A 13,779-nucleotide genomic window follows, 5' to 3' on the forward strand; every position below is an offset into this window, starting at 1 on the left:
TTGCAGCTTCCCTTATTTCTTATGTTCTTATGTTCTTATAAAAGTCTCATTCCGTACCACTAACAGGCACAATAGAATATAATTAACTGTTGGTATACGTCTAAAGATAATAGACTGATATTTTCAAGTGAAACAATTTTCCTATCATACTACCTAGCTTATAATGGAAAAGAATGTCATCTTGGTTAAGAAAGGAAACTGTTGAAACTGAACTGAGAGAACCTGCAAGAAGTAAAAGATAACAAATACATTCATACTGTACAGGAGTGTGCAAGGATGGTACAGAATTATAGTCCATAAACCTTGGGAGAGTGGAAGGAGAAACCTGGGTTTATGTATGGTGATATCGAGTTAAATGGTATTGTATAGTTCGAAATAAACCGAGAGAAGCGAATAATGTATAGCAAGATTAAACTGATACAGTAATTATTATATCTATAAAACTTTTCATGTCCAGGAAAGTAAGTACTTTGAAAGTAATAGTTAAATTAATGGATAATACTTGGTACAGTTGCCAAATTAGATATCTTTGGTATGAAGGCAGAGGACGAGAAAAATGAGAGTAGAGAAACAGAAAAAAAAAAAAAATCTGGTGTAGCCTAGCTAACAGTGACCGTAGGACAGCTAAAAACAATTGCTAGCAGACTTTATTTGTGCATAAAAAAAAGAATATATATATATATATATATATATATATATATATATATATATATATATATATATATATATATATATATATATATATATATATATATATATATATATATATATATATATATATATATATATATATATATATATATATAAATAAAAACTTTCTCAAGAATATTATCTGTGTACTTAACATTATTGCATACAGTTATAATGAAGCTATAAAAGAGCTCAAGTAGATAGTTATGAAACACGAAATGTGTAGGGAGGAAGTAAACAAGAAGAAGTCAGTCACTGAGTCCGCGGTGGAAGAAAAGGGAACAGGAAAATCAGTCTCTGTATATGTGCAGTGTGCGGGGAGCGTGTACCTGCGAACCTTATAAGTCCTTTGCAGTCTCATACACCGTGAGTATTGTCCAGTGTCATTCCTTAACATCAACGTAACATGTGCTTCAAGAGGTGTGTGAGAAGGTGAGGCGAAGAAAGAAAAAAAAAAATAAATGTAAACTTTCGATAGTCCACATCCTGTTACTTTTTTAAAAAGAAGTCAACTATGGAACAAGATAAAATAAATTGAAATATACAGGCTCTCTTATTAGATAAAAGGATTTAATTATATACTAAACCTTAACCGAACGTAAACCTAACCTAACCTATCCTAATGTACATTACTTGAACCAGCCTTTACTTATTTTTGGTAATGAGAGCCTTCGTCTGCGTAAAGAATTTCAGGAACTTTTGGTTACTCTCTTATTACGCCTCTTATTTTGGTTAGATAGTGCAGCTTACCGCCTCTCACTTTGGCTTAAGTAGTGTAGTTTACTGCGACCTGCTTCAGAGGTCCCAACATGTCTGCTGTTGTTTGCTCCTCCTTTGCGTTCTTTTATTATCAGTGGCTTAGAGATTCAGTAGAGAAATTGAATTAAGAATATCTTTAAAGTGATTTGCGCTGTACCCTCCGTTCAGGTGTTACGTACGTATTTCGTTGTAATGAGCTACTTAGCAGCTTTCGAGTGTTTAGTGTCAGGTATTGAGTTTGCTAAAGTCATTTCAGTCAGTTATCCTTTCTGTTGCTCCTCTTTGTGTATTTCCACTGAAATTCCTTCATCTCTACATCTCGCTCTGTTTACCCCTCGAACTCCATTAAACATTTGTGTTCATGGCACAACATTTGGAGTGGACGCACACCCGTACCCAACAATGTGCTGCTGCTTGTTCACTGATACCGTCGTTGCCTGTCAGTCACTTGCTTAATTGAGATTTGCATGTTTAGCACTTTTTATCTATTTATTAATTTATTATATATATATATATATATATATATATATATATATATATATATATATATATATATATATATATATATATATATATATATATATATATATATATATATAATATTTTATTTTATTTTATTTATTTTTTTTTCCTAATGAGCGAGAATGTTCTTACTTGAGCAAGAGAATGCGTGATGTGTGAGAAAGGTCTCACTCTTACCCAGAGACCAGAATATTATGAGCTCCCCTTCTCATCAGCAGGGTAATGCTTTTGTTCGCGCGTTCAGTACGTGATCCCCAAGACGAGTGGTGATGATTATTTTATGCACTCGTAGTATTGTTTTGTGGGACGAAATTTATCAAGGTATTGACGTATTTTATGTACCCAGTCGTTAACATTTACTTGGGATGCTTCGCAATGAAGTGAGCAAGCTATGCGAACCATTTACTAAATTAACAACGTATAAATGCTACGTACACGCGTGCGCGTGCGTCTCATGCTTTCATTTAGCCTTTCATTATGTGATTTTTTTTTCTTTTCATCACCAAATGGATGACTCATAAATATTATATAGCTATGTATTTGTTATGATGTTAAAACATATTGAAGTTTACACACACACACACACACACACACACACACACACACACACACACACATTATGATAGAGTATATACTACTTACATAATCATGAAAGTGTTACATCCTACCTAGTTAGACAATCGGCCTACATGTTTGAGGCTGTATGGATCCATAACAATTAGTACCTCGCTCGACATTCGTAACTACTCCGTTTATTACAATTACTATGTGCAACAAACACATTCACACAACAAATTCTTACTCGAGTGTGTCACCTTGCGGAAGGAACTAAGCGCACTCGTATGTCCACGGTTATGTTGACACATCAGTAGTGCACAAGTGTGATGGCCACTTTTATGGTCGTTGGATTGTTTGGTAGAGTGCCATTGAAGTCATAGGTTGGATGCTTGCCAAAGAAAACGGGGATGTAGAGCTGAGATGACAGAGCACGACAGGGCTAACCTAAGTGTATTATTGGTCCAGTCCTTCTGCAGTAAACTTATCCCATATCTACACCTGTTTCCTATGGGAAGTAATTTATAAGCGTTTCTTAATGATGTTACGGTACGTATACCTCAAAAATATTCTCGGTTAGGACAAGAGTGGCAGGCGTGAGTAGACAATGATCAATTACTTATTAACTTAACTCTACATTGTATTTACCTCATCCGCCCCTTCCCCAATCGTCTCCGTCGTGCCCCATTTTTCTTCCCCCCGTCCAGCCCCTACTCGCCTTTTCCAGGCCTTCACTGTCCACCCAGTCTCGCCACTCCCTGTCCTATCCACCCCAATCTGACCCTACCCAGCCCAATCCTGCCTCACTCGGCCACACTCCCTCCTCCTCCAGCCCACATCCCTCCGTCTCGCCTCGCACCATCCCACCCAACTCCGCCAACCGCAGCCCCGCCTCTCCCCAACACTCACTTGATTATGAAAGCCACCGCCACGAAAACCGAAGCCCACGCCCACGCCCATGGGTACGCCGAAGCCGAAGCCAAAGTCAGTCTGTCACTCATTCGCCACGCCTCACTCCGGAAACACGTTTGAGGCCAAGGTTAACAAGGACGACGGTGCGGCCCCGAGGCGAGTGGTGAGGCAAGGAAAGGTTTGACGAACGTTTCTTTGTGGAAAACTCCCGCTAACGAAGGCGAGGCGCGGCACCCATTGTTCTTACACTCCTCTTGAGAAGTTAAAAATCTTTTTGGCAGCATGGGAGAGGAGACTTGAGAAGACGCAAATCAAGGGTGGAGAGCAATCCAGAACATAGCGATAGACTCAGGGACCAAACAAATGTTTGAAGCAAGAAATTCATAGATTAATGGAGGAGAGAAGAAAACGTAATCAAACAGACAAAGATAAATATGATGAACTGAATCACAAGATTGAGGATGAATGTATGAAGACAAAAGGAGAATGAAGAGAAGAGAAGTGTCAACAAGTGAAACAAAAGCTTTTCGTCTCATCAACTCCTCTCCTCTGACTGTCTTCAGCCTCTCTCTCACCGCCGCAATGTTGCATCTCTAGCTGTCTTCTACCGCTATTTCCATGCTAACTGCTCTTCTGATCTTGCTAACTGTATGCCTTCCCTCCTCCCGCGGCTTCGCTGCACAAGACTTTCTTCTTTCTCTCACCTTTATCCTGTCCACCTCTCTAATGCAAGAGTTAACCAGTATTCTCAATCATTCATCCCTTTCTCTGGTAAACTCTGGAACTCCCTTTCTGCTTCTGTATTTCCACCTTTTTATGACTTGAATTCCTTCAAGAGGTTTCAAGACACTTATTCATCAATTTTTGACAACTAATTTAACGATAACGAATTTGATGTTATGCATAAATAAATAGGTAAATAGATAAATAAATAAATAAATAACGGTGATTACGATGCGCATGACGAATATAACGATGCGATTCCACGATAACGATACGATTCCACGATAACGATGCGATTCCAAGAAAACGATGCGATTCCACGATAACGATACGATTCCACGATAACGATGCGATTCCAAGAAAACAATGCGATTCCACGATGACCATACGATTCCACGATAACAATGCGATTCCTGTTTCCACGATTGCGATGCGGTTGTCGACGATAACAAAGTGGTCGATGGCGATAGCGAAATGATATAAAGTCTTTTTACCTACGCTGGTACTAGGACGAACCCTTTCTCCCCAAGGGTTCATCCCAGTCCCGTGGGTGCGAGGGCAGTGACGATGTTGTTACTATTGTTAAAGTTACACATATACATAGAGTATGCTGTGCATTTGTGGTCCCTGTGTAGTCTTTTAGAATCAGTACAAAAGAAGACAGGAATTTACATTCCCTTCAGAGGCGTAGGTTAAGCGGGGACTTGTCTTTGAGTGGTATGGGGCAGTGAAGTGTAGTCAGCCTGGTTACCCAGAATTGTGGGATACATGGAAGTGTGCATGAGATGACTCGTGTGTATAAGAGTGCTGACTATGAAAAGATATAAATAGTGATTAAAGTGTTACAAATTCATGTATTATATTAGTATATCACAGTACACTCACACGCAACTCGCGCCTCACGTGTTTGAGATGTGGCGTCTCAAGACCAGAGAAAATGTCAGCTATTTATGTAATTCTTTTGTAATTAGTTGTCCAAGGCTCAAGTGTACATAAATATATTTAAAACTCTCGGAATGATGAAAAAAAGAACTAACATGAATAAATTATGAGAAAAATTAGTAAAACAAAGACAAGAAATGCAGGAGAAGGAAGATTAGGAGAAGCATAGCAGGATAGCCGACGATTTCATGAAAAGAAGAGCAACGATTTACTATTGAAAAAAAAAAAGATGGAATTTATGTCTACTTTGTCTGTTGGGGAAGGTGCAGATGCTTCGCAGTTGAGTTGAAGTGGAAGTGTGGATGTCTAAAGGCCGGTGCAGCAGCCTTGCCTGGCACTTTCCTTTCCGAGTTTCTCATCGCCTCGTACAGACTCGTACAGACACTCTCAACTGAGTTAGCCTACTTTCCTTTCATGCTTTTTTTTTCTTCCTCTGATAGCGGTGGTGGTAGGTCTTTTTTTCTTCTTTATCCTTATAGCGATGCAGTTTTTTTTTTCTTCCTCTGATGGTGGTGCTTCTTGTTCTTGTTCTTCTGATGATAATGGTGGTGGTCTTTGGAGTTGCCAGAGTCGGGCAGACTGGTAAGTCAGTTTGGTGGTCTGTTGCCAGAGTCAGTCAAGTTGGTGGTAGGGAAGCGCTGCACACTTACCTTGCCAGGATCAGTTGCCAGCGTCAGTCAAACTGAGAAGAGTAGGTAGGGATCAGTGGGGAGAGTAGGAGGTACTGCACACTCACCTCCCCTGCTCCCCAGAGTCAGTCAGTCAGTCTGTTTCCTGCTCCCCATAATCAGTTAGGTTGGTGATCGGTACAGTTGGAGTTAGTCAGTTTGGTGGTCTGTTGCCAGTCAGTCAAGTTGCCGGATCAGTTGCCAGGGTCAGTCAGGCTGGTGGTCAGAATCAGAGTTAGCCAGAGTCAGAGTCAGAGTGGGGAGAGTAGGAGACTGCAAACTGACCTGCCCTGCTCCCAGAATCAGTGAGGTTGGTTGGCATGGTGGTGCAGAGTCAAACTAGGAGACTGGGAAGGGTAGGGAGGTGCTGCACACTCACCTCCCGTGCTTCTCAGGGTCAGTCAGGGTCTGTTGCCTGCTCCCCAGAATCATTTACATCAGAATCGGTACAGTTGGAGCTGCTATTTGGGGCTGCCAGGATGAGTCAGGCTGGTGGTCAGAAAAAAAAAAAAAACTTTGTTGGGGAGATGCTGCACACACACCTCCCCTCCTCTCCAGAGTCAGTCAGTCTGTTGCCTGCTCCCCAGAATCAGTTAGTTTGGTGGTCCGTTACCAGAGTCAGTCAGGTTACCGGATCAGATCAGTAAGGCTGGTGGTCTAATAAATCACCTCCCCTCCTCTTTTTTTTTTTTTTCTCATATAATTTTTTTTTTTTTTACCTTGTAGTCCGTAGACTTGCCAGATTTAGGTGGAGTGCTGTGCACTCAACTCCCTTCCTTTTTTTTTATTTTTTTTGGCTGGTAGTGCGTCGACTAGCCAGGCTTAGGGGGAGTGGAAGGGAAGTGCTGTGGACTCACTTCTCTTGCTCTCCACGGGGGTGGAAGGGAGGTGCTGTACACTCACCGCTCTTATTTTTTATTTATTTTTTATTTATTTATATATATATATATATATATATATATATATATATATATATATATATATATATATATATATATATATATATATATATATATATATATATTTTTTTTTTTTTTTGCCTCGTAGTGCGTCGACTAGCCAGGCTTAGGTGGGGAGAGAAGGGAAGTGCTGTGCACTCACTTCTCTTGCTCTACCCGGGGGGTGGAAGGGAGGTGCTGTGCACTCACCTCCCTTCCTTTTTTTTTTCATTTTTGCCTGGTAGTGCGTCGGCTAGCCAGGCCTTAGGTGGGGAGAGAAGGGAAGTGCTGTGCACTCACTTCTCTTGCTCTCACTGGGGGTGGAAGGGAGGTGCTGTGCACTCACCTCCCTTCCCTTTTTTTTTTTTTTTTTGGCTCGTAGTGCGTCGACTAGTCAGGCTTAGGTGGGGAGAGAAGGGAAGTGCTGTGCACTCACTTCTCTTGCTCTCACCGGGGGGTGGAAGGGAGGTGCTGTGCACTCACCTCCCTTCCTTTATTTTTTTCTTTTTTTCTTTTGCCTGGTAGTGCGTCGACTAGCCAGGCTTAGGTGGGGAGAGAAGGGAAGTGCTGTGCACTCACTTCTCTTGCTCTCCCCAGGAGTGGAACGGAGGTGCTGTGCACTCACCTCCCTTCCTTTTTTTTTTTTTTGCCTCGTAGTGCGTCGACTAGCCAGGCTTAGGTGGGGAGAGAAGGGAAGTGCTGTGCACTCACTTCTCTTGCTCTCCCCAGGGGTGGAAGGGAGGTGCTGTGCACTCACCTCCCTTCCTTTTTTTTTTTTTTTTTTTTTTTTGCCTCGTAGTGCGTCGACTAGCCAGGCTTAGGTGGGGAGAGAAGGGAAGTGCTGTGCACTCACTTCTCTTACTCTCCCCGGGGGGTGGAAGGGAGGTGCTGTGCACTCACCTCCCTTCCTTTTTTTTTTTTTTTTCATTTTTGCCTGGTAGTGGGTCGACTAGCCAGGCTTAGGTGGGAAGAGAAGGGAAGTGCTGTGCACTCACTTCTCTTGCTCTACCCGGGGGGTGGATGGGAGGTGCTGTGCACTCACCTCCCTTCCTTTTTTATTTTTCATTTTTGCCTGGTAGTGCGTCGGCTAGCCAGGCCTTAGGTGGGGAGAGAAGGGAAGTGCTGTGCACTCACCTCCCTTGCTCTCACCGGGGGGTGGAAGGGAGGTGGTGTGCGCTCACCTCCCTTCCATTTTTTTTTTTTTTTTTTTTTTTTTGCCTGGTAGTGCGTCGACTAGTCAGGCTTAGGTGGGGAGGGAAGGGAAGTGCTGTGCACTCACTTCTCTTGGTCTCCCCAGGGGTGGAAGGGAGGTGCTGTGCACTCACCTCCCTTCCTTTTTTTTTTTTTTTTTTGCCTCGTAGTGCGTCGACTAGCCAGGCTTAGGTGGGGAGAGAATGGAAGTGCTGTGCACTCACTTCTCTTGCTCTCCCCGGGAGGTGGAAGGGAGGTGCTGTGCACTCACCTCCCTTCCTTTTTTATTTTTCATTTTTTCCTAGTAGTGCGTCCACTAGCCAGGCTTAGGTGGGGAGAGAAGGGAAGTGCTGTGCACTCACTTCTCTTGCTCTACCTGGGGGGGTGGAAGGGAGGTGCTGTGCACTCACCTCCCTTCCTTTTTTATTTTTCATTTTTGCCTGGTAGTGCGTCGGCTAGCCAGGCCTTAGGTGGGGAGAGAAGGGAAGTGCTGTACACTCACCTCCCTTGCTCTCACCGGGGGGTGGAAGGGAGGTGGTGTGCGCTCACCTCCCGTGGAAGGGAGGTTCTGTGCACTCACCTCCCTTCCTTTTTTATTTTTCATTTTTGTCTGGTAGTGCGTCGACTAGTCAGGCTTAGGTGGGGAGAGAAGGGAAGTGCTGTGCACTCACCTCCCTTGCTCTACCCGGGGGGGTGGAAGGGAGGTGCTGTGCACTCACCTCCCTTCCCTTTTTTATTTTTCATTTTTCTCTCCCCAGGGGTGGAAGGGAGGTGCTGTGCGCTCACCTCCCTTCCTTTTTTTTTTTTTTTTTTTTTTTTTTTTTTTTTTTTTTTTTGTCTGGTAGTGCGTCGACTAGTCAGGCTTAGGTGGGGAGAGAAGGGAAGTACTGTGCACTCACTTCTCTTGCTCTCCCCGGGGGTGGAAGGGAGGTGCTGTGCACTCACCTCCCTTCCTTTTTTTTTTTTTTTTCTTTTTTGCCTGGTAGTGCGTCAACTAGCCAGGCTTAGGTGGGGAGAGAAGGGAAGTGCTGTGCACTCACTCACTTCTCTTGGTCTCCCCCGGGGAGTGGAAGGGAGGTGCTGTGCACTCACCTCCCTTCCTTTTTTTTTTTTTTTTTGCCTGGTAGTCCGTAGACTTTCCAGTGTCAGGTAGGGAAGTGGTAGGGAAGTGCTATGCACTCACCTTTATTTTTATTTATTTATTTTTTTGCCGGGTAGGTGGAGAGAAGGGAAGTGCTATGCACTCACCTTTATTTTTTTAATTCTTTGCACTCTCCTTTATTTCTTATTTATTTATTTTATTTTTTTATTTTTTTTTGCCGGGAAGGTGGGGGAGAGAAGGGAAGTGCTATGCGCTCACCTTTAAGCGCTCACCTTTAATTTTTATTTTTCTTCTAACCTTTAAGCGCTCACCTTTAATTTTTATTTTTCTTCTAGCTGGAGAGAAGAGAAGTGCTATGCACTCATCTTTATTTTTTATTTTTCTTTTAGCTGGAGAGAAGGGAAGTGCTATGCACTCACCTTTATTTTTATTTATTTATTTTTTTTTTTTTGCCTGGTAGTCCGTAGACTTGCCAGGGTTAGGTGGGGAGAGAAGGGAAGCGCTGTGCACTCACCTCCCTTGCTCTCCCGGGGGAGGTAAGGCGGTGCCTTCCTCCCCTGGGGAGGGTAGGGAGGTGCTGCGCACTCACCTCCCCTCCTCCCCGTGGGCAGCTCCACCACCGTGCCTGTGTGTTTGAGGCACACATGGTGATGGAGGGATGCTCCTTGAAGGTTTTTGTGAGTTCCGAGAGGGGGGTTCGAACCTACGCGCCCCTCATTTCCCTCACGCCAAACTCCAAGAGCATCACTCTACCCACTGGGCCACGGGGGCCCTTTTTCTTTTTTTTAAAGTTGGTCTATTTCCCCATCTTATGTTCACGCCAATATGCATTAAAGAATTATAATCCCCTCCACCCTGCTCCCCGCGTGAGGCGATACGTAGTGAAGTGGTACGGTTGTTGTTGTTGTTGTTGTTGTTGTTATTATCATTATTATTATTATTATTATTATTATTATTACTATTTTTATTATTATTATTATTATTATTATTATTATTATTATTATTATTATTATTATTATTATTATTATTATTACCGTGATCATCATCATTACCACCACCATTGATGCGTAGGTGGTTTGTGTCCGCTTATACCCCCGTCGTATGTTGTAAGTTGCAAGTTTTGCTAGTTCAGTATTTGTAACGCTGCAGACCACCTTGTTGTTTATTCTTGATGCACTGCACGGTGTTATTGGCATTTACTTCTGTTTTCTACTGTACTGAATCTATTTGTTTTGCAGAATTGATTTACTATCATACTACTTGATTTTCGCCAAGTTAATATTTATGTAGATTTACTTATTTGTGTTGTGTAGGATACTTTCTACTTACGTGTTTTTCTTCCTTTATGTTCACTAGGTAAAGGTGCACACTGGAATTATAAATGTTACTAATAATGATAATACTGATTATGGATGACAAACTAAACTGATGAATAAACATCGAAAAATTAATTTTAATATAGCACATCCTGCATAGTGCTTTGTACGAAGTGCCGCGCACATGGAGTTTAGAGATGCGATGTGCCTCACATGAAGGCCTAAGTGAGAGTGAATGCATTCAGGGTTGCCAAATTAATGAAGCAGAAAAAAAAGGGACAAATGCACAACAAATATGCAAATATGTCAAAAGTATGCAGTAAAACCCAAAGTTTTTATTATTCCACTTCCAAATTTACCAAATATTACACGATGTGTACTGAGCACTGGGCTGTAGTGGACTACTGGAGCGGCGATCTGTGTGTACAAGTGCCACGTGCTTCGTCTGTCCTTCGCCTGGGCCAAAAAACGGAAACGAATTCCACGAATTTAATTTCAATGTGAGAATACCGACAGTGGAAGAGAGTTACTTGTAACGGCATATGCTAGGCAACTAGGCCTAAGGCCTTACAGCTCCCGACGTCTCATCTAAGACCTGACCCCAATCCAGTGTACACTTACTGAGATTGGTGGGTTCAGGAGTGAATGCAAAAATATTAACAAGGCACAAAGAAGTGGCCGTGTTCATGACGTGTACCATATCCTTACGTCCCTACATCATAACTATGGGGAAGGACTGTCGCTCTGCAGGCATTATGTTATTCCAGCAGCGATGTCATCACAAGCTAATCGTTATTATTCCACACACTTCACCATAGTTGAATACCATTTAAGTATCTTTTTTTCTTATCATAAAATTAATCGATGAGTGCACGCGGGCCACACTAAATCAAGTGGCCCGCGGGCCCGCTGCTGGACACACTGCTCTAGACCATTTTTTTTTTTTTTTTCCACTCCACATAAATATAAATAACCAGAACGCTCCCTTTGTGAGGATGGAAAACGAGTTAACCAATGACTCATCACAACACAACATACGGCATTTCTATAGACAGTACCCTGCCAACGTACTCCTGGCTTATTCATGAACACAGGTGGCTGTGTTCTTACTGTGTTCTCTACACTGTGCCTGGCGCTTTCAAGAGAGGCCTCAGTCAATCAGGCTCCGGCTACCATGCTACCAATAAGAGTGCACTTCTCAAAATGGAGCGCCGCACGCTGCATAGTTACCCTCTGCAACAGTGACCCCTGGTACCTCAAATCCCGATGATAGTCACTAACTGATTGGGTCCTTGACTTTTCAAAGCCTCTCAAAGGTAATTGTTCACCCTGTGGTAGAAGGAGGAGGAGGAGGAGGAGGAGGAGGAGGATCGAAAATTGCAGGAAAAGCAAGAGAAGAATACACAGAAAGTCCAAACAGCAACAGACCCTGAGGTCTTTACTGGGGTGTTTTGGTTAACTATTCTACGCTAACTAGTGGGAGAGAAAACAGGATAGCACAGAGACCAAAGGAATACAAAAGAAGACCAAACAGCAACAGGGCACGGTCCTTGCAAGTTTGTTTGGGTAACTATTCTACTCTATTAGTGGGAGAGACAGGACAGCACAGAAGGCTCCTCCCCCACCCACCACTGATCCCTCCAGCCAAGGCTGGCCGGAAAAAGGAAGTGGTACCATGTTGTATAGAAAAAAACAACATGGAATTTGAGAGGAAACTAAGAAAGAGATGATGACTACTTCTGCCGCATACAATCTACAGGCAGTCCTGTTATTTGTGTCATCTGAGGAGGCGCTTCCTCTTCCTTAAAATTTGATTTTCTGGGGCACATTTTAACTAGACTATAGTGATGGGCGAGTTGCTCTGCGAGAACTCGATTCCTTTTACCATTCCTGTGACGTGGTCAGCAGAAAGTCGCCGAGGAACATGCCATCACTAAGGTCTCTTTATTCTGATTCATTATCTTTGTTACACAGTAATTGCTTCTCTTCCTTGGTGAATTATACGCCCATCAGATGACATAGTTCGGAGTGAACGTGTTCGTTATTCAGACATGAACAATGACAACCGGGAATTAGTGTCTACATACTCGCCAAGACAGGTTTTAAATGAGTGAACAGTACCTGAGTTAACGACGCTTGATGGAACACAATTCCAGATATCTATGACGCAATTGAAGAAAAAAATGTTTGACTTCATTTGTTTGAAATCACTTACCCGACCGTAACGCTCTTCAAACGCTGATACCTCCGGAACTACGCGGCCGATCATAACGAAATTAGCACCATATGATAACACAACTCTATCAATTTTATATGATAGAGCTTTCATCTCTTCTGTTGGGTGAAGTCAATGGGCAACTTGCAAACAGTAGAAGGGTGTCGAATGTGGGAGTTCTCAGAAAGCTATTTAATCAATAAATTATTTTAATGAAACTAAAGACGTGTCATGTTATAATTTCAATGAAATTCTTTATGAGATCTTTTTTAGTAGCGCTGCGCATGCGCAAAGCCAAAATTCAAACTTTTTAACTAATTAACTGGTCAAGCTCACATTTTGTTGGTAATAAGAGTGACACAAGTTATAACGAAAAAGCATGTCAAATTTGCAACACTACTGCGCATGCGCAAAATACAATGTAAAACTTTTTACAAATTGACCGTCAGTTTTCTAGAGTTTTCACCAACTTTGTTTTGTCTCAGTGAGAATGGATACATACCACTATCCAGCGGTATCCAGCACAACCACTGGGCTCCCGCAGAGTGTTGAGCTGGAGTGATCTGAATATTGGGCGAGTGTGCGATGTGCGCGGTGCCTGAAACTGAAACTTCTGCGTTACTAACAATGTTTTCATTCGTCGTCAGTACAAAGTCTGAAACATTTCCATCTCTTGTCCCATGTGCCACAAGTTGGTGTCAACTACTTTCCTGTCGGTTACTCTACAAGTCGTAACACGAATGTGAATTTAAAGGATCGCTCTATCTGTGCACTGGTAAGTTAAAGTCTCATACAATAATTGACTCATTTTGGTTACAATTTTCTGCTATTTGCTCATAAATTTGTTATCAGTAGTTTGAGTCTGTCTTGGCGGTCGGTAAATAATGCCAATTACACATTTATGCGTTTTTAAGTTGAGTTGAATGTAGGAGGCATTTATGGCATCCATTTTGGCTGTGAATTTTTTGATGGGGTGGAGACTTGACTTAACGTGGAGGAGCACCCCGCCTCCTTCTCTGCACTGTCTACACTGCAGTGTGTCCTGGAAGTGCAAATTCAGCTAAAAAAAAGAAAATCTCTTATTGATGTATTAATGCAGGATTCCGTCACACCTATGAAATCGTGTTCCTCCATATAAACGATCTCTTCTAAATCCTGAAGTCTATTTCTCAAACTGCGCGCATTGACACAACAAAACTTGAGACTCGCGAACAGATGGGACACTTTCATCATTAATTACTGCGTT

The 13,779-nt window shown here is 42.4% G+C and overlaps 1 long non-coding RNA gene across 1 annotated transcript; it reads right to left on the minus strand.

Moving 5' to 3' along the window:
• Positions 1-6,744: 6,744 nt before the first annotated feature.
• Positions 6,745-9,798, minus strand: LOC135112986 (uncharacterized). The gene is made up of 3 exons (XR_010274646.1): positions 9,314-9,798; positions 8,687-9,260; positions 6,745-8,449 (listed from the first exon to the last, which is right to left on the minus strand). It is a non-coding gene; the product is annotated as an uncharacterized LOC135112986 (long non-coding RNA).
• Positions 9,799-13,779: the final 3,981 nt, after the last annotated feature.

This window comes from Scylla paramamosain, chromosome 2, assembly GCF_035594125.1.
Source record: "Scylla paramamosain isolate STU-SP2022 chromosome 2, ASM3559412v1, whole genome shotgun sequence".
In the NCBI taxonomy this organism is placed as follows: Eukaryota; Metazoa; Arthropoda; class Malacostraca; order Decapoda; family Portunidae; genus Scylla; species Scylla paramamosain.